The sequence below is a fragment of the Nothobranchius furzeri genome, chromosome 12 (assembly GCF_043380555.1).
Source record: "Nothobranchius furzeri strain GRZ-AD chromosome 12, NfurGRZ-RIMD1, whole genome shotgun sequence".
Classification (NCBI taxonomy): domain Eukaryota; kingdom Metazoa; phylum Chordata; class Actinopteri; order Cyprinodontiformes; family Nothobranchiidae; genus Nothobranchius; species Nothobranchius furzeri.
In genome coordinates, this window is record NC_091752.1 from 24959073 (window position 1) to 24977337 (window position 18265).

The 18265-nt window shown below is 40.7% G+C and overlaps 1 protein-coding gene and 1 long non-coding RNA gene across 4 annotated transcripts in view; one reads left to right on the plus strand and one right to left on the minus strand.

Moving 5' to 3' along the window:
• The window catches only part of akt3a (v-akt murine thymoma viral oncogene homolog 3a), an 89001-nt gene that overhangs the window by 10931 nt on the left and 59805 nt on the right, over window positions 1-18265 (plus strand). The gene's annotated exons all lie outside the window — the stretch shown is intronic.
• LOC139062100 (uncharacterized) lies at window positions 14942-16995 on the minus strand. The gene is made up of 3 exons (XR_011515684.1): window positions 16624-16995; window positions 16444-16533; window positions 14942-15987 (listed from the first exon to the last, which is right to left on the minus strand). It is a non-coding gene; the product is annotated as an uncharacterized lncRNA (long non-coding RNA).

Sequence of the window (18265 nt, forward strand, 5' to 3'; positions counted from 1 at the left end):
GGGAAGAAATGACTCCCTTTGATCAGGATGTTTAAAAAACTTAGTGAAACTTGATTTAAAGTACTTTTAAAGCAACACTTTGTACTTTCCTGGCACTAGGGGGCAGTACATACATTTTATGGTACTTTTACACCACATCGCTGTGACTGTTGCTAGTTTAAAAAGCATTACGGTAAATGTTGTTACATGTGGAGCAGAAAGCGCACGACCTCGACGTGACTCCTCAGACTTTGATAGTCCAACAGTTAATTCCATCAAGATTGCCAATTGTAGTTTCTGGAGCTGTTCAGTGTCCTGCGCCTGCTGATGACATCATCCTACTACGGCAATACAGCTCGGCCAAAATATATTGCATCTCTTTTTTGATTAGGTTAATTCACATATGTTTTGTAAAGAGTTTAGCAGTTGTGTTATTAAATTAGTGTTTTTTACTGCCTAAATGTTTTTGAACGTGATAATGTAACTTACGTAAGCCGTACATTCAGCCAATCATCTAGTGTGACGTCATCAACAGGCGCAGGGCCCCGAGCCAGCCAGAAGGAAACATGGCGTCTAATATGGCGGCCTCGAAAGATGCTAGACCCACACTCTATGCATTTTAGACCAGATTTTATGGTCATATGTTACGAAGCCGCTAATATTTTTCAACAGCTGGACATAATTTTATTCATTTGCAACATTTCAATGAACATTTCCAGGGATTAACTGTAAAATGGAAAAAAAAAATCTTCTCTTTAAGATGTTTTTGCTTATCAGTATAAATAAATATGTATTACATATAGCACAAGTACAATTGTTATTTTTATTAGATTTGGGTATTTTTGTTTTAATTTACTAAACTTGAATGTAGGAGTGAAAACAACTTGTACTTTGTTTTGCCACTTTTATTGGTTTGGTTGAAAAGAGGTGTTTCCCAATGATGCTGCTAGATGCTAAAGTTCATCCTATGATGGGACTCACTGATCACACTTCAGATATAAAGCTTAACACCAACACATGCACACACACACACACACTAGCCAACTGACAATTTTCCACCTTTTTCTTCCACTCCTCCTGCAACGAATGATGCACCAAATTAGGCAGGGAGAATAAAACGAGAGCAAAAAGGCAAATGATTCATCTCATTCTCGCATCTCTCAGATGCAGCGCATGTCCTCGGATGACCGCCTCTTTCAGAACTCACTCACTATGATTTCCTTCCTCCCTCATTGAATCAGGATGTGGATTACTATCAGCTGCATCATCCCTTTATTCCTGGAAATGATGAACACAAGTGAGCAACGGCACAATAACAAGCCCCTTCAGTCAGCAGCAGTGTGTGGTGCGGTTTAATCTAAAACCTGAGTTTACCCTTCTTAATTTCCCCGTGCCACTGGGGTCACACTCGGCCGGTGTCGTGCTGGATCTTGTTACCCTCTGCAGCATCAGCCCACAGCACAGAGCATGAGGAGAGACAAAGAGAACAGCATAATATTTTCTTTGACATGCTCTTTGTTCAACGGAGGTGTGTTTTTCTGCAAAGTTCCCAATCAGAGGTGAAACATCTACTTCAAAGTGAAGTGAGTCGTGTTGCAGACCTGATTTTAAAAGATGTGAGATCAGTGATTTCAGTCTCTTAGGAGGACTTTAACAACCGCATATCTGATAACCACCACAGGGTGTTGCCTTGGCTTACTCTGGTGCTTAAAAAAATGTAAATCTCTTGAGAGAATATAGCTTTAGCCTCTCAAATGTGAGCAATCATTTAACTTTTTTTCTTCGAATAAACCAAAGATGCATGCGAAACCATTTTAGAAAATAAATCCTTTCCTCTTCTTGGTGGAATTTTTTGCAGCAAAGATATGTTTTCATAACTTTAATTTGACAAACTGCTGCAAAAATCTTTAAACTTCATTGACAAGCAAGAGAAGACATTTTCACATGATTTTAAATGTCCATTTAATTTTTCTGTACATGTGTTTGTACCTTCATTTTTTTGATCATGCTGCGCTTGATACTTTTTATCTGCATATCGCATCCATAAAATGCAGGTTTTTCATCGCTGTTAATATCGTGACTGTCAGAAATTGTCTCAGTTAGGCATGCTCTTAGAAATATCACCTTAACCTGTCTGCATCTTGCTGTGATCTTGTGAAATGAGGAGCTGAAATGAAAAGCATCACATCCCCCCTCATTATTGATTGTCTCTCATGTGCTCCATTTCTGCTGTTTAATCCCTCGGGGAAACGTGTTTGCTTTATTGTATACATAATACTGCCGTGGGGTTCATTGGGTGCAGTGCAGTGAAGCAGCCATCTTGGCTTAGTGAGTTCAGTGAGTTCAGTGTTGCTGGAGGCTGGCTGGATCAGGTGGCAGTGCCAGAGCTCTGATATCAATCACCAGTCGCTGCTGCCACCACTGTCTGCTTCGTCCCTCTCCTCTCCTCTCCTCTCCTCTCCTCTCCTCTCCTCTCCTCTCCTCTCCTCTCCTCTCCTCTCCTCTCCTCTCCTCTCCTCTCCTCATTTAAAGTAAAGCCTTCTCCTCTTTTTAACTCCGTCTGTCCATCACCTAGTATTCCTTTTTCTGTTTCCCTTGTTTCCAAACTTGCATGCATATACACGGCCGTGTCCGACAGGCAGACAGCGCAGGCTTTGTTATGAATGGCATCCTCTTGCACATCCGGAGGAAGTGTACTCTCCACTGTGGCTTTACAAACTGTCTCCATTGTCCTAAGAATGACTCACTCTACACTGCAGATAATGGCAGTCAGCCAGACAGACGGACTGACAGCACAGAAAAACTAGTCTGCAGAGCCCACAGACAAACGGCGCAGGAAAGACAGACAGATAGTTTGTGACAGACACAGCCTCCACAGGAATAAGATAGAAGACTTGTCAGGAGACATTGGATTTACATCTAGCTGGTGATGACAAAAAAATGTAAAAAGAGTTGTTTAATTTGAACAAACAGAGCATAACTTGAAATAATTTGTTACGAAAATGCTTTTTTCTAATTAAAGCCACAACACAAAGGAGTGACTACTTTTGTCAACTGTGTAGGGTTTGTTAAACTGAGTGCTTTAAGAGCTCAATAGATATTACCTCTACTTATGACCAATAAGCTGTGATACTCTATCTAAATATAGAATATCAACCCTGCTTGGTCTTGACAGTGTTTATCAGAAGATTCTACGATTCTTTATTTGTGAAGGGATTGTAAACACTTCGTTTTGATTGAGAAAACAGTCGGGTTTATAAAAGTCAGAATTTATTTTATCAACAATTAAAACCTGACAAGTTAACTAAGCATTTACTGTGATGGATGGAACTAGATGTGATGTATGAACCTATGTGTGAATGCGATGTTAGTCAGAACTTCCGTATCTAGGAGAGCTGAGATCTGGATGTAAAAGAATTTGGTTTGCGTTAAGCTTTGAAGTTGATTATTATCAAAAGCACATCAGACGCAATCTCACTGTGTTCTACGTACCCAAGTGGAGATGCCCTTTTCGGGTCCGAGATGTCAGTGGGGGGGGGGGGGGGGGGGGGGGGGGTTGGAGACCCCAGGTAACAACAGTTGGAACTAGTTTGCGTCTCAGAAATAACGCTTAAGGAGTTGAACAAATCAGCTTGTTCTGCAGGAACTGTTTTGTTGCATCAGCTTCGCAGGTGCAAAAAGGTTTTGACAACGTGTCAAAAGCTTTGGTGGTTAAAGAAGTGTTGCTTCAGGTGGCCGGTCTGAAGTTTCTCTAAAACTGAGGGAAAACCAGAGTAATCTGGTTTTAATGTTCTCATGTTATGATTGTGTAGCCAACCAGAGGTTGACAAGTTTGAGGAATATTACCAAGAATCTCAGAAACACACCTTCCTTGATACCGGATGCTCTGATCTGGGTAAACGACTATTTATGTGTCATGGGTTTAACTTTACCTTACTTTGTTCTTGTGTGAGTGCAAATGGTTATGACCTTGTCAAGTAAACATGCAATCAATCAATGTAATCACAACATAACATTCATTTCAACCTTCAATCATTGAGCACAGATTAATGAAAGCATTTCATTATATTAATAGAAGAAGAAGAAGAAAATATCATTTCTATAGCGCCTCTCAAGATAAAAATCAAGAGGCGCTTCACAAAAACAAAAAATGTTAAAATATAAAAAAGAATTTAGAAAATGGTTAAAAACATATTTCAAATGAGCAAAAAATAGATAATTGTGATCAAAAAACAAAATGTTAAGAAAGAGAGAGAGTGAATAGGAAAAAGGGAAATCAGTGGATCCTGAGGAAGATGGAATATGTGGGGAGAGCAGAATAAAGAGAGAGTGGTGAAGAAGGTCATACAAAAGCCAGCTTGAACAAGTGAGTCTTCAGCTGCTTTTTGAAGGAGACCACTGAGTCCACTGATCTCAGGCTCAGGGGGAGAAAGTTCCAGAGTCTGGGGGCCACAGCAGCAAATGATCTGTCACCTTTGGTCTTTAGCCTGGTGCGCTGCACAACCAGTAGGCTTTGATCACTGAACCCCAGAGACCTGCTGGGGGTGTAGGGACTAAGAAGATCACCAATGTGAGATGGTGCTTGTCCATGTAAGGCCCTGTAGACCAGAACCAGGATCTTGAAATGAACCCTGGAGTTGACTGGCAGCCAGTGAAGCTGGAGGAGAAGCGGGGTGATGTGGGTGTGTTTAGAGGACTTGGTCAGAAGCCGAGCACAGACGTTCTGAACCACCTGTAGACGGTTCAGGGAGGTTCTGCTCAGACACGTGAAAAGAGAGTTACAGTAGTCTAAGCGTGAGGAGATGAAGGTGTGGAGAACTGTCTCAAGTTCAGAGCGGGACAGAATTGGACTCAGCTTAGCAATGTTCCTGAGATGGAAGAAGGAAAAGCGAACAAGAGAACTGACATGAGAATCCAGAGTGAGAGCTGGATCAAAGGTCACGCCAAGATTCCTGACGGAAGGTTTGGTGTGAGAAGCAAGCTGACCAAGAGAGTCTCTGACTTTGGAACCAGCTTGTCTGGGGCACAGATGAGGATCTCAGTCTTATCTTCATTCAGCTGTAGAAAGCTCCCAGCCATCCAGGTTTTGATAGAGGCTAAGCAGGTGTGTAACAGCTGCAGCTTAGACATCTTATGGGGCTTAAAGGAGATGTACAGTTGGATGTCATCTGCATAAAGATGGTAGGAGATTCCTTTGAAGGAGCTCAGGATGTTCTGAAGAGGGAGCAGATAGAGGAGGAAGAGCAGAGGCCCCAGCACAGAACCTTGTGGGACACCATGGGTAAGAGAGGTGGTGGAGGACCTAAACTTGGAGACGGCCACAGAAAAGGAGCGCTCAGAAAAATAAGAGGAGAACCACGCCAGAGCAGTTCCTGATAGGCCTACCCAGTCTCTCAGCCTCTCCAGTAGCAGGTGATGGTCAACAGTGTCAAAGGCTGCAGTCAGGTCCAGCAGGACCAGAACAGAACAGTCCCCTGCATCACTGTGAGTCAGAAGGTCATTAGAGACCCTAAGAAGAGCTGTTTCAGTAGAATGAGCTCTACAAAAACCTGACTGGAAGCTATCACAGATGTTCTGTTCATCAAGAGCAGCTTTGAGTTGTTTAGCCACAACCTTTTCCAAAATCTTGGAGATGAACGGAAGTTTAGAGATGGGTCTGAAGCTGCTATGAAGCTGCTATGGAGAGAAGCGTCAAAACTCAGTTTTTTAAGAAGTGGGTGGATTACAGCATTCTTAAAGTAAGCAGGGACCTGACCAGAAACCAGAGAAGCATTAATTATAGAGCACACGCTGGGACCGATGGACTGAAAAGCACTTTTAAACAAAGATGAGGGTAAGATGTCGAGGGGGCATGCAGAGGTCTTCATAGAGTTAACTAGTTTGGTTAACTCAGGCAAAGAAACAGGAGCAAAGCTATCTAGGATGATGGGCCTGGTTGGAGTCGGGAGAGGCAGCGATAAGTAGAGGTGGGAAAAATTATTGATTCTAAGATGCATCGCAATTTGGTCGAGCATGATTCTGCATCAATGCAGCAACGTGACATAATGAGATTTTCTCCCTATGTCTATGTCGATGTTCTGGACGTGCGAGGACAATAAAGTCTTGAGGTTTTACGAGTACTTCCGGGGGCGGAGTTGCAATGACATGCGCGCTGTGTTGCCCTAGCACCAATTTAAAACAGAAATGGCGGACAGGGTTACAGTGCGAACATTACCAGTAATCAAAGATGCACCCGTTACATTTAAATGGGATGTCTGGGCTCATTTTGGCTTTTATGAGCGAGACGGAAAGCTTGACAAGACGCACACTGTGTGTAAGGTGTGTCACACAAAACTAAAGTACTTTGGGAACACAACTAATATGACCAAACATTTTGAATGTTTCCACCCTGCGAGGACTTCTACAGCAACAGCGAGCACATCCCAGCCAACGATTGAAGAAGCGCTGACATTTTTACCGTCTGCTTCGGAGAGAGGGAAGATCACCCATTCTGTTGCATGCTTTATTGCTAAGGATCTACAACCATATTTTGTGGTAGAGCATGCCAGGTTTCACTACCTCCTGAAGACGCTCAAGTCTCTGTATAACCTACCGATAAGAAGACACTTCACAGAAACTGCTGTGCCTGCATTGTACAACGAAACCAAAGCCCAGGTAATGAAATCAATGAGTAAAGCTAGCCGTGTAGCCATTACATGTGATTCATGGACGTCAACTGCAACGGAGTCGTACGTAACGATAACAGCACATTATATAAGCAACTGCTTTTATTAAGTAATGAAAAATTTTGTGTGAAGAATCGTGATGCATTTCAGACTCAAATCGAATCTTTAGGCAGATAATCGGAATCGGATCGAATCGTAAGGCAGGTAGAGATGCACACCACTAGCGGTAAGGAAGAAGGAGAGATGCTAGATCTAACCTTATTGACTTTGTCCACAAAGAAAGACAGAAAGTTATCACATTCTGCAACAGAGTGGATGGAGGCTGTAGGAGAGGCAGGAGAGACAATGCTGCTGATGGTGTTAAACAGCACCTTGGGGTTCCTTTTGCTCTGGGACACCAGGTTGGAAAAACCAGATTGATGGTGGTTCTTTCGTCCTGTGGGAAGTTTACTGAACTTAATCCCTTTTCCCTCAGTTTTCTCTGTGTCTGGTTCGCTGACGTCACTTTCGTGAAGCGCATTTGTAGTTCTGGACTTATTTTCACACAAAACCTAAAATATCATTCTCCCCCCCGTTCGAAAATAAGCGTGTTCTTGGTATCAAAATGTGTCTTTAAAATTCACGGACATCATATGTGAAATCCATGGCACAAAACAAGTGGAATTAGAAAATAGCTTTTTTAGCCAATTTTTAGCCATTGACTTGCATTCATTTTCTCGTTCTGGGGACCCATGGTCCAGAAGTGACTTAGGCTCCCTATTAACAAATAGTGGGATGAGCTTTAAGGGAAATTCAAAAAAAGTTCAATTGGGCAGCAAGACAAGAAGAAAGAAAAGTGACCTCATGACAAAAGATTCAAAGGGAAAAGTATTCCCGGTCAAAACATAAAAAGGCACATAGGTGAAAATATCTGGGTAACTTCAATTTAAACAGCACCAAAAAATAACAAATTCAACATTAATCGTCCAAAAAATGAATGAATGAGAGAAAGAGATGGACGACCAACCTCAGAGCCAGAAGACTTTAGTGATCCTCAGAGTTTTTGATAACGACAGGATCCAGGGAGTCCAGATATTTCTCTGCCTCAACTGGGCAGTGAAAAAAAGTTGTTCAGCTCCGTGGAACAGTTTAATGTTGGCGGGATAAAGCGGGAAAACTTTCTATCCCAGGGTATGAGCATGATTTAAGATCGGGAAACATCGCCGTTGCCGTCGATCAGTCACATCACTATAATCCGCTGCAAAACATATGAGCCTCACAGCGACAGACACCTGATTACTCCTGGACCGATACGATCTCTGTCAGCGGCTTGGAGAAGACTGACTATCATAGTGCAAGACGAAGCAGAGCCTCCGCCGGGACTAACACGGCAAGCCCGGACCACATTGGGAGGAGAAGCCACCAGTTATGGGAGCCACACCGGGAGATGATCCTTCAGGTAGGATTGAGCATGATTAAGTTCAATCCCTTTTTTTAAGTTGAAGATTCGGATATTATTTCTTCTGCTTTGATCTTCTAGAGAAACAATCTTATTTTGGAGTTTCATCAGGTCAGCCTTGTAGTCCACCTTAGCTTCTTCAATTTGCTTGACTATTCTGGAATAAGGATGCCAGCTGCTTCTGAGACTCAACCTCAGATTCCAACTTAGTAAGAGTAACAGTCAAACTGTCAAGTTGTGACACCAGTCGATCAAAGCGTCCTTTAGAGAGCGCCTTGGCTTCAAAAAAAGATTTTTTTCAAAATAGCGTCCAGAGACGCCAAGCTGAAGTCCCTGATTGACACCCCAACGTCTTCCTCGGTACCTTTCTGCATGTCCTTAGCCTGAGCATACCGAAGAAGAGAATTCCCAATGACTTCAGACAAAATGGGTCAACTTTTCAGTCCTTTTTTCAATCTTACTGAACAATGATCAGGAGAAGCCACTACACCCACCCGCTCAGTCCACCATCTTGGAAAAAAACTCATTTATAAACCCGTGCTTTAATCAGTGCACTACCCAAACAAGGGAAAGTGAAACTTAAAGAACAACTTGGATGTGCTTTGTTCTTATTTTAATGCTTTCCTAAAAATTATTGAATTTTTTCTACTTATTTAAAGTTCTTTGCTGGACATTGTTTATTTTTATCTTATTATTTTGATGCTTTGCTGAATAGTATCAGATCTGGACTTGTTATCGGCAGATACTCAAAATTAAATCCCTTGCAATCGCATTTGGAGCAAAAACACGTAATCAGAACATCCAGCTGCTAGTGTAAATGAACATCAGATAAAAATGGCGGTTTGGTCATTTGAAGGATGATGACATCATAATGCTTTTATTTTGAATTGTCTTGAATAGGTTGTTTTCTGAGTAACTGCTGACTTTCTGTTAGATTCCCCCAACTGAATTATCATGCTGTCTACTCCACAATAACTCCCTTTCTGGATCATCTGAATGTTTTAAAGACTCCAAGACTAGCAGTGAGTGAGATGAAGTCCCATTAGAAATTTGTTCTCCGCATTTGACCCATCCCCTGGGGGAGCGGTGAGCTGCAGACACAGCCCTGCTTGGGAACCATTTGGTGGTTTAACCCCCCAATCCAACCTCTTATTGCTGAGTGTCAAGCAGGGAGGCATTGGGTCCCATTTCTTTCAGTCTTTGGTATGACCTGACCAGGAATTGAACCCTGATCTCCCAGTCTCAGGGTGGACATTCTACCACTAGGCTACTGAGCTGGTATGACGCATCCTTTTAGCATCCATGCAAACAGATGGGTTAATGGATGGGTGTGTGAATGGACTAATGTCTGGATAAATGAATGGATAGATCAATGAATGGAGCGCTGATGACTGCACATGGAGAACATGGGTAGGGGAAGCAAGAGGAGATGAAGGGAGGAGAGGTAGAGTAATAGGATTAGACTGCAGTGCTGGATCAAAATGCTGACACCAAACATTTGATTACAATGTAGATGAACACATATAATTCAAATACATACATTTTAAAATAACAATTAATTTAAACTTTTTTTCCACCTGTGACCAATTAAAGCAGCAGTTCTGTCCTGACTAGACAAGTCCATCCGAGTGTGATTGGAAACAAAAACCTATGTTTAATTGTAGCTACTAGTGCACAGATTAAACCAAAACAAAAGTGTGTAGTTAACTTCCTGAGGTACTGTGGTTCGGATGGGAGGAGGCTTTAGACTGATTAGAGGAGGCAGGTTTGAGTGGGGGTGGGTTTGGCTTATTTAGGCCAACAGATTAGTACCAAGAGGTTAATAGCTACTGGAAGGATGAGCTAGTGGGAGCGGGATCCCAAAGTTTGACTATGTTAGTGAAATAATGCACAATCTTTATGTACAATATATATACACATTAAAAGCTGCTCGAATTCAGCAGTATGCTTGTTTTGACATTATTAGCCACCATAGCTAATTAGCGGGAAATAGTGAAAAACTAGTTATAGATATACAGCATATAAAAAGATAAATAATACTAAATCTGTAACTGGTTATCAACACTTAGCTTGACAAGTTATTTATAAAAATGTTTTTGAAAATAAGATTAAACCACTATCTTACTTAACAATACCTCTGGCGGACGGACCAAAATGGCAGACAGGCCGGGTAGAGCTCGCTTCTCACAATAAAAGTCAAAAATATACGCCCAAAACTGCTAAAACCATGTGGGAGCTTGTTTTGTAGAATATAGCGAGTTAAGACACAGGCAAACGCTGTGTCGAACGGTTGACAGCGTCGTCGGATATGGGTCCGTGGCGTTGTCAAAGCCTTTGCTAATATTTAGCTTACTAAGCTAGTGGGGCCTGGACCTTTTGATGAGGCGTCTTTTAGGGTCAATTCACTCGGAGAATCAACCCTTCTGCTGGGCAGGATACCGTGCACAGGCTCTCATATTTCATGTCGGTAGCAGCGTGTAATTTACAGTATTTTACTTCGCTACACTCTTCCTGTATAGGGCTTAAGACTAGCTTTCTTGAGCTAGCCAAGCTGCTAGAACTATAGCGCGCTTCTGGCTTGTAAGCTAGCTTCAGGCATTACCTGGATAATTTCAGTATAAATGAGGAATTAATGTCCGGTATTATGCATTGGGCTATTTAATAATTCACGGTTGATCAGACCGGAATCAGGGAGTAGCTTAGTGCTAACGTTGGAGATCAGCGTTTTCTGTCGCCAAGTTGCACAAGCTTCACCAACAGTGACAAAGTCACACAACGAACGTGACAGAATCACTCAAAGGATGTGACAGAATCACACACATAAATGCATTTACCTTTCAATATCAACAAACAGTTAACCTTGCAGCTTAGCTCAAATGTAGCTTCTTATGGACAGACAGACAGACCTGAGTGACAAAAGGAGAGTCAGCACCCCTGGTGGTGGGGACAGGAGTCTCCCCATTTGTGAAATAGGTAGGGACAGTGTCCTCTGGTGGCGGATAACGAGATTGCCCTCGTTTTCCAACCAGATACAGAAATAAAAGTTTTTTTGATAAATTAATGAATCAGAACTAACATGAAGTGTAACAATTTTAAGAAATCTGGCTGGAACTCGCCAGATATGTAATGTAGTAATTATTCTTTGTATTTTGGGTGCTTTTAAAGCTTAATATACTATGCTACACTTTGACCAATGTGATATGAATTTCCATTTAAATATGGAAATCCAGTCTAATTGGTCTTTGAATGTTTAACCAGAAGATTTAGAATTCTTTCTTTATTCAGGGATTGTAGGACACTTCACATTAATTCAAGAAGAGAGTCAAGTTTATAAAAAGTAAGAATTTATTTTCCAAACACTTAAAAACATGACAAGTTGACTAAGACTTCCGTGGTGGATGGATCTAGGTGGATGGGATATGATGTATGGTGACTATGTGTGAATGTGAGGTTATCAGAACCTTCGTATCTAGAAGAACTGAGTTCTGGGTGTAAAAGGAGAGTTTGGTTTGCATTAACTAGGAAGTTGATTCTTATCAAACCCACATCAGACGCGATTCATGTTGTGTCTACCTCACCCTTGTGGAAGACCCTCTTCGCGGATCCAGAGGTCAGGAAGGTCGGATGACCTCGGGGCCACAAGGTTTGTAGAATAACCGTAGCACTGACTCTCCAGTCCAGAGATGTTTCCGAGTCACAACAGATAGATGAAATCGTTTGAGTCTAGAAAGATTCTTAGGGAGTCGGAACAATATCAGCTTTGCTCTGCAGGAACTGTTTGCGGTGTCAGCTTTAGCGTGTAGCAGGATTTTTTTGACAGCTTGTCAAAAACTCTGGGTTAAAGAGGTTTTGCTCTGGATGGCCGTTCCGTAGCTTTCTCTAGAACTGACTCACTGTGAAGTGAGCTCTGTTTTAATATTCTCATATTATGATTTCTTGGCCAATTGGGACGTGCCATGTGTTAACAAGCAAATCTCAGAACATCACGCCTTCTTTTAATTTATCTCTAATGAACCTTGTGTCTGAGTGTAGATGATGATTGCCTTGTCATATCAAACATTGCTGATTATCATATATATAAATCTTTCAATGTAATCATAGCATTCATTTCAAACTTCAGTAATTGAAGCACAGATTAATCAACCTTATTGATTTAAGCACAGATTAATCAAGACATTATTATTATTTCATTTCACGAATGATTAACTCATTTGAGCTGAAAACAGTCACTCTTATAACAGTCCAGTCCGGCCTTGATAAGCAGACAAACTTGGCACAGAAGGACCTTGAGAAGGGAACATGATGTGGAAGTCTGGACAATCTGAGTGTAAACACGCAGTGTTGAATCTTTTCCTGCAACTTGGAAGATTAACAGACGCACAGAGGCAGATTCATGTCTGCAGCTGACCGATGGCATGTAGGTCAATCTGTTGGTGAAAACTGACCATTTCTGGACATTACAGTATAATCCACATTTTAATGATCTCCGTGTATTTAAACGTAAACACTAGGAGACAAATGTTTTTTTTTCATAATTTTGCATATAAGTGTAGTGAAATACAGTAGTTAATTATGACCAATAAGATATGAAAATTCCATATAAATATGAAATATCAATCTGATTGATCTTTGAATGTTTAATCAGAAGATTCTAGGGTTCTTTGCTTCTTCAGGGACCATAAACACACTTCGTATTAATTTAGAGTCAGGTATATAGTTTTAAAAACTCTTTTTCCTAAACTAACAATCTATACATGACAAGATATGAATAATGAGATGTGGTGTAATGGATCTGGAGTGATTTAATGTGATGGGTGAAATGTTGTAATGGAACCTAGATGTTTAGCAACCATTCTTTGTATATGAGAGAAATAGTGAAATCTGGAAGTAAAATAATTTGTTGTTTGGTTATAAACTAGAGAGCTGGTTATTGATAAAAGCCTTCAGAATGCAATCTGTCGTGCCAAGTCTACACACCCTTGGTGTGGAGTTTCTCGCTCGATCCGGGGGTCGTGCTGGTCACTGCCGGTGGACTGGACCTCTGTTATCAGGAACCTGTAGATGGCTCCAATAGGACCCTTCCAGTCTGAGAACCCGCCAGGTGAAGGCAGGAAGCTGGAATGCTTATTTTTGTCCAAGGTGGATGTCTGAGAGTTGAAGTAGCTCTGAAAAGAGCTGTGTGGCTGTATCAGCTTGCAGCGTTGCAGAAAGGCATTTGACTGTAGGTCAAAAGAGATGTCTCAAAGATGCTTGTTCCCGAATTGGCCGGTTCGAGAATCGGCTTGAAACTGAATTAATCGGGAAGTAATTCTTGTTTTAATAAACCGCAACGTTATGACTTTTGGCCAAGTTTTGGTAAATCAGAATTTGACACGTTTCTGAGTATTTATCAACATCCCTCAGAAAACCACACCTTCCTCAGATACAAAAGTTTTTAACACTTTGTGAATAAAAATGTTCAAAACTCATATGTGAAGTGAATATTAGCCATAATGAGTATCTTGTAATAATGTAATGTGTATGAGTGTAAACAATGATTAACTTGCTAAATCAACACATATTGATTTGTGAAATAAATGGATCATTGTAAGAACAATATTCATTTAAAATTCATTGATCTAAGCACAGACTATTCAAACAATTGATTTAAACATCTTGTTCATTCATCACATTTGATTATTGTAACTTATAACTGTAAAGTCATGTAGGAGCTTCAAGTAGATAGTGAGGAATGCAGCAGACTGGCTTTTATGCAGCGAGTGCAGGACCTTGGGTGAGAATGTTTGTTTGGATGTTTTGTCTTCTGGTATGTAAACTAGCACTGAGCAGAACCTTCTGGAATTGGAAGGCCAAATAGAAAGTGGATTTATTTCTGTAGATGAAAGACTGTTATGTTGGTCAATATGTAGGTGAAAATGGACCCTTTTGGTATGTTACATAAGCAATGGTTGCAAAAAAAATGGTAATTATTCCATTTAATGTCAGACTGTGATCCCATGGGTCAATTCCACGTAAATCTGTCATTACCTTTGCAGCCTAAGTATGCCTGATTAAAGGACAAGTGACTAAAATCCAAATTTAGGGTTTGGATATTTTAGTGAAATGTGGAAACTACCGCAAAGCGGAGAAAATATACAAGCAAACAATGCAGTCGAGTTAATATTCAAAATGAGTCCAGTGTCCATGACTTTGTGTACAACAAGAAATAAACATACTGTACTCTGGATTAGTGGGAAAAATAATCATGATGGGAAATTCAAAATCAGATTTCTTAAAATTATAAATGTGCGCCTGAACTTTGTTTTAGAAATTTGATGATATTCTCTTAAGTAGATTAGGATCATGGGTTGGAATTGATGGGGTTGCATTAAAGGAGACATAACATGCTTTTAAGTTATTCCTTTTTACATCTAAATCCTTCAGTTGGGGTCTAAATACAGTAGAACTGCAGTTCTTTGGTCTGATTTCCTCATTATTGTTGCTCTACAGACCCTCATCTACCCCTGTTCTGAGGAGAGTCTTGAGAACGAGCCGTTTTTGGGTACTGTCTCTTTAAACTGGAGGAGGAGCTGTAAACTCCGCCCCCCTCCATAGTGCAGTCCTGTACTCTCCTCCCCCAGTCGGACTTTGTAGTTCTATAGAGAAATCATTATTTAGCATAGCAGATTTAGCATAGCATATTAGCATTTTTAAAACATGTGGGGAGGGTAGTTCATCAAGCTGTTTCAAGGCTGCTAACTCTCTCATGCATTTGTCTGTAGTCACTCACACACACCCGTCACTGCCGACGGAGGGACAAGCTAGCAGGCACGTGCGCGCGCGCGCACACACACACACACACACACACACACACAAGGAATGCTGCTTGCTTATTTATTTCTATAAAAAATGTTTTAAAAAATGATACAGCTCATTAAAACACCATTAAAAGAATACATTTTATTAAGATCTCTATCTATATATATACATACATATAATTATAAATAATTTTATAAGTAGTCTTATTTTATATTGGGTGTCTTAATGGCTGAAAATGGATAAAAAGCAGTTACATTTTAATTTAAAGATTTGAGATTCGAGTCAAAAATAAAGAACATTCCTCCAAATGTTCTTTAATGTGATCATTATAATTCTAATGCTTACAACTTTGTTTTTATTGTCTGCAATGTGCAGCCTATATCTTTATTAAATGTGTTTAGCTGTAAAGTGGTAATTCTCTCTAATGTGTACAGAGAGGTGGACATCAGTGCTGCAGTGAAATTCCCAAGATCAGTCTGCTTTGCTAACAAATATAGTTAAATCTTACCTGCATTCTAAATAAATACCGTTAGGTGAAAACATCAGTAGGCATTGAGTTATTGATAAAATCCCTAACAGCCAGAATGGAAGAAGTGCATGCTGGGTCATCCTGGATCTGAGCCTGTTCTGTGTATTTACCTACAGGATGCAATAAATGTCTACAAGGCTGAGTTTGGACCATTACATCTAAAAGAAAACATACAATCAGTGATGTTTTTTAATTGTTTACATTAATATACAAATTTTCTAAGTATTAACCTCACAGCAAATAAGTAGAACAATATAATAAACAGGCTTTAGTAGTTAAACAGGCGTTGTGCACACAGGTGCTTTGTGTCTCGGTGCTGGTGGTATCTAGGTCTCAGAGTTCCTGTCCTCCTGCCGTCTTCTGTTGTCCTCAGGATACGGATTGATGTTTCCTGATGATGAGGGAGGGGCAGTATGTGGGCTTCAAACTGGTCCTGGATAACAGTGGGAGACCTCCGTTGTCTGAATACTGAGATCAGAGGGTTGGTGAGATGCAGATCTTCTCTACCTCATCTAGAAACGGAGTTGGTTCAGGGAAAACTTTTCCAAAGACCAGTTCCATGATGTCATCGTCATATTCTGCAATGATAGACAATAACTTTAATGACATATTTTGTTTACAAGCAGCTTTAGGAAAGTTGTTTCTTTAGCTTTCATGTTTATAGTCACGTTTGTGTTTGTTCACAAGTTCACTTTGCTGCAGTGACTTCATATTCTTACAAATGTAATAAAATAGTGACACTAAAATTATACAAATGATTCCTTATGAAAGGAAGCTCATTAGAGAGCAGTGCAGACAGACTTACTACATGCTGCCGCTGTTTTTGTAGGCCAGCTGCTGCTGAATTTGGGGAAAGTTATTCTGCACACATCCAGATCAGATGGTCGATTACAGAAAATAATGTAATTCAATAATTTCTAAACAGACTAAACAAGTAAAACATCAAATAAATCACTCTGCTGTCATCAGACGGAGTGATTCAGGGGGTGAGGTGTTCTTAATGATGAGGGTGGCTGAGGTGTGTCATCACTCACTTTGGTCTGGTCCAGCTACCATCTCTTTACTGGTGGGTCTCCTTCCTCAGTAGGTGACGTGAAGCTCCAACATCTGAACGTTCTGTGTTCCTTAGAGGAGAAGAAAAGTAACATTAGCAAGCTGGCTAAATTATTTTTTACTAGCATCTCAAGGACTTGGAGAAGCAGATCTTCACTTACCTAAACATCAGACCAGTTTGTCCCAGCTGAGCTCATCAGGGCGTTAGTCTGACAGCCTGTCAGTGAAACACGGCTCCAGTCTTCTGGATGTTGACTCTAAAAAGCAAAGGAACATTTTTACTTTTGTTTTAATTATTTTACAGTTGATTTGATCAGCTTTCCGATGCTCACGCTCATACAGACGGTGAGCTTTGCTGCGTCTGACTGATGCAGAGTTAGTTTTTATATCTGCAGTGAGACAAAAAACTAACCTCACTTCACTCAGAGATTGTTCTTTAAAACTATTAAATCCACTGTGTTGACGCACTTTAATGACTTTGTCACGCTGCATTTTAGCTGATATGGGACTTTATTTACTGGATGCTAAGATTACATCACACTCGTGTAGAATAACACACAGGCTCTCTGCTGTTACAATCAGTGGGAGGTTATCATCTGGTGTAAAAGAAGGCGTTGATCAGAAATCACGTTTTATTCCACGAAAATCAGCCAAATCCACATTAATCTGGGTGCTAACTTTACTAGCATACTGTGCTAGCGATAGCAAGCCGGATGCTAACGCTTTAGTGCTGCTAATGCCCGTAAATCTAAAGTTAAGTTTGTCGACATTTTAGAGTGATATGAAGCTTACCGCTCTGCTGCTGTGTCCCGGTGCTGCCACATTCAGATAAAAATGACTCCTTTTAGATAGATGAAGCCCTCAGTACTTACTAGCCTGGAGACACGAACGAACGAACCACGCGCACGCGCGCGCGCACACACACACACACACACAAACACAAACACACACTACTTTTTCTTCTGTGTTTTTTTTAGCAGTAGTGTCATCAGCTCCTGGGTTTAAATACTGCCCCACCACCCTTCCTTAAAACGAGGAACAGTTTTGAGCTGTGTGTGGCTAAAATAACCAGACATTCTGCATTTTTCCAATAGGACTACAAAAAATCTTAGCGAGAAGAAAAAATGGCGGATTGGCTCTGTGTTTAGCCAGGGCCATTACCATATTTGGTAGTTATCCTGACTAAATTAATTACTGATGTAATAGATAATGTAAAAACTGAACGGGTGGACAAATATGCCCAAAACTTAATTATTAAATATCTAAATAGCAACTCCAGTGAATAATATAAGCCTTTTTGCTCACTTAGACACTTAAAATGTGAAACACACTGTGTTAACGGATAAAAAAGTGGGTTTTTCATGTTATGTCTCCTTTAAACTGGTATAGATCATATCTGATGGACAGATGTTTCAGTTTCCCCATTGGTGACTGCTCTTCTCCCAATCTTCTTTCCCTTGGAGTGTTCCCCAAGCCCAAGGCTCAATTCTTTGTCCTCTGATTTTCTCTCTTTACATCCTTCCTTTGGGTTCTATTTTTGCAAAGTGTGACCTACACTTGCATTGCTTGGTTCTTTTGAAACACACACATGCACGCACGCACGCACGCACACACACACACACACACACACACACACACACACACACACACACAAAGATGTTCTTTACCTTGTTTTGCTAACGTTTGGGCTAATTACTATAGCCATCCTCAGAGCGGTGCTGATGTTGGTGGCGTCATTTCCTTCTCTGTTTATCAGTTTTTTTTTCTGTGTTTTACAAGAACCAAACAATGGAAGTTGACAAA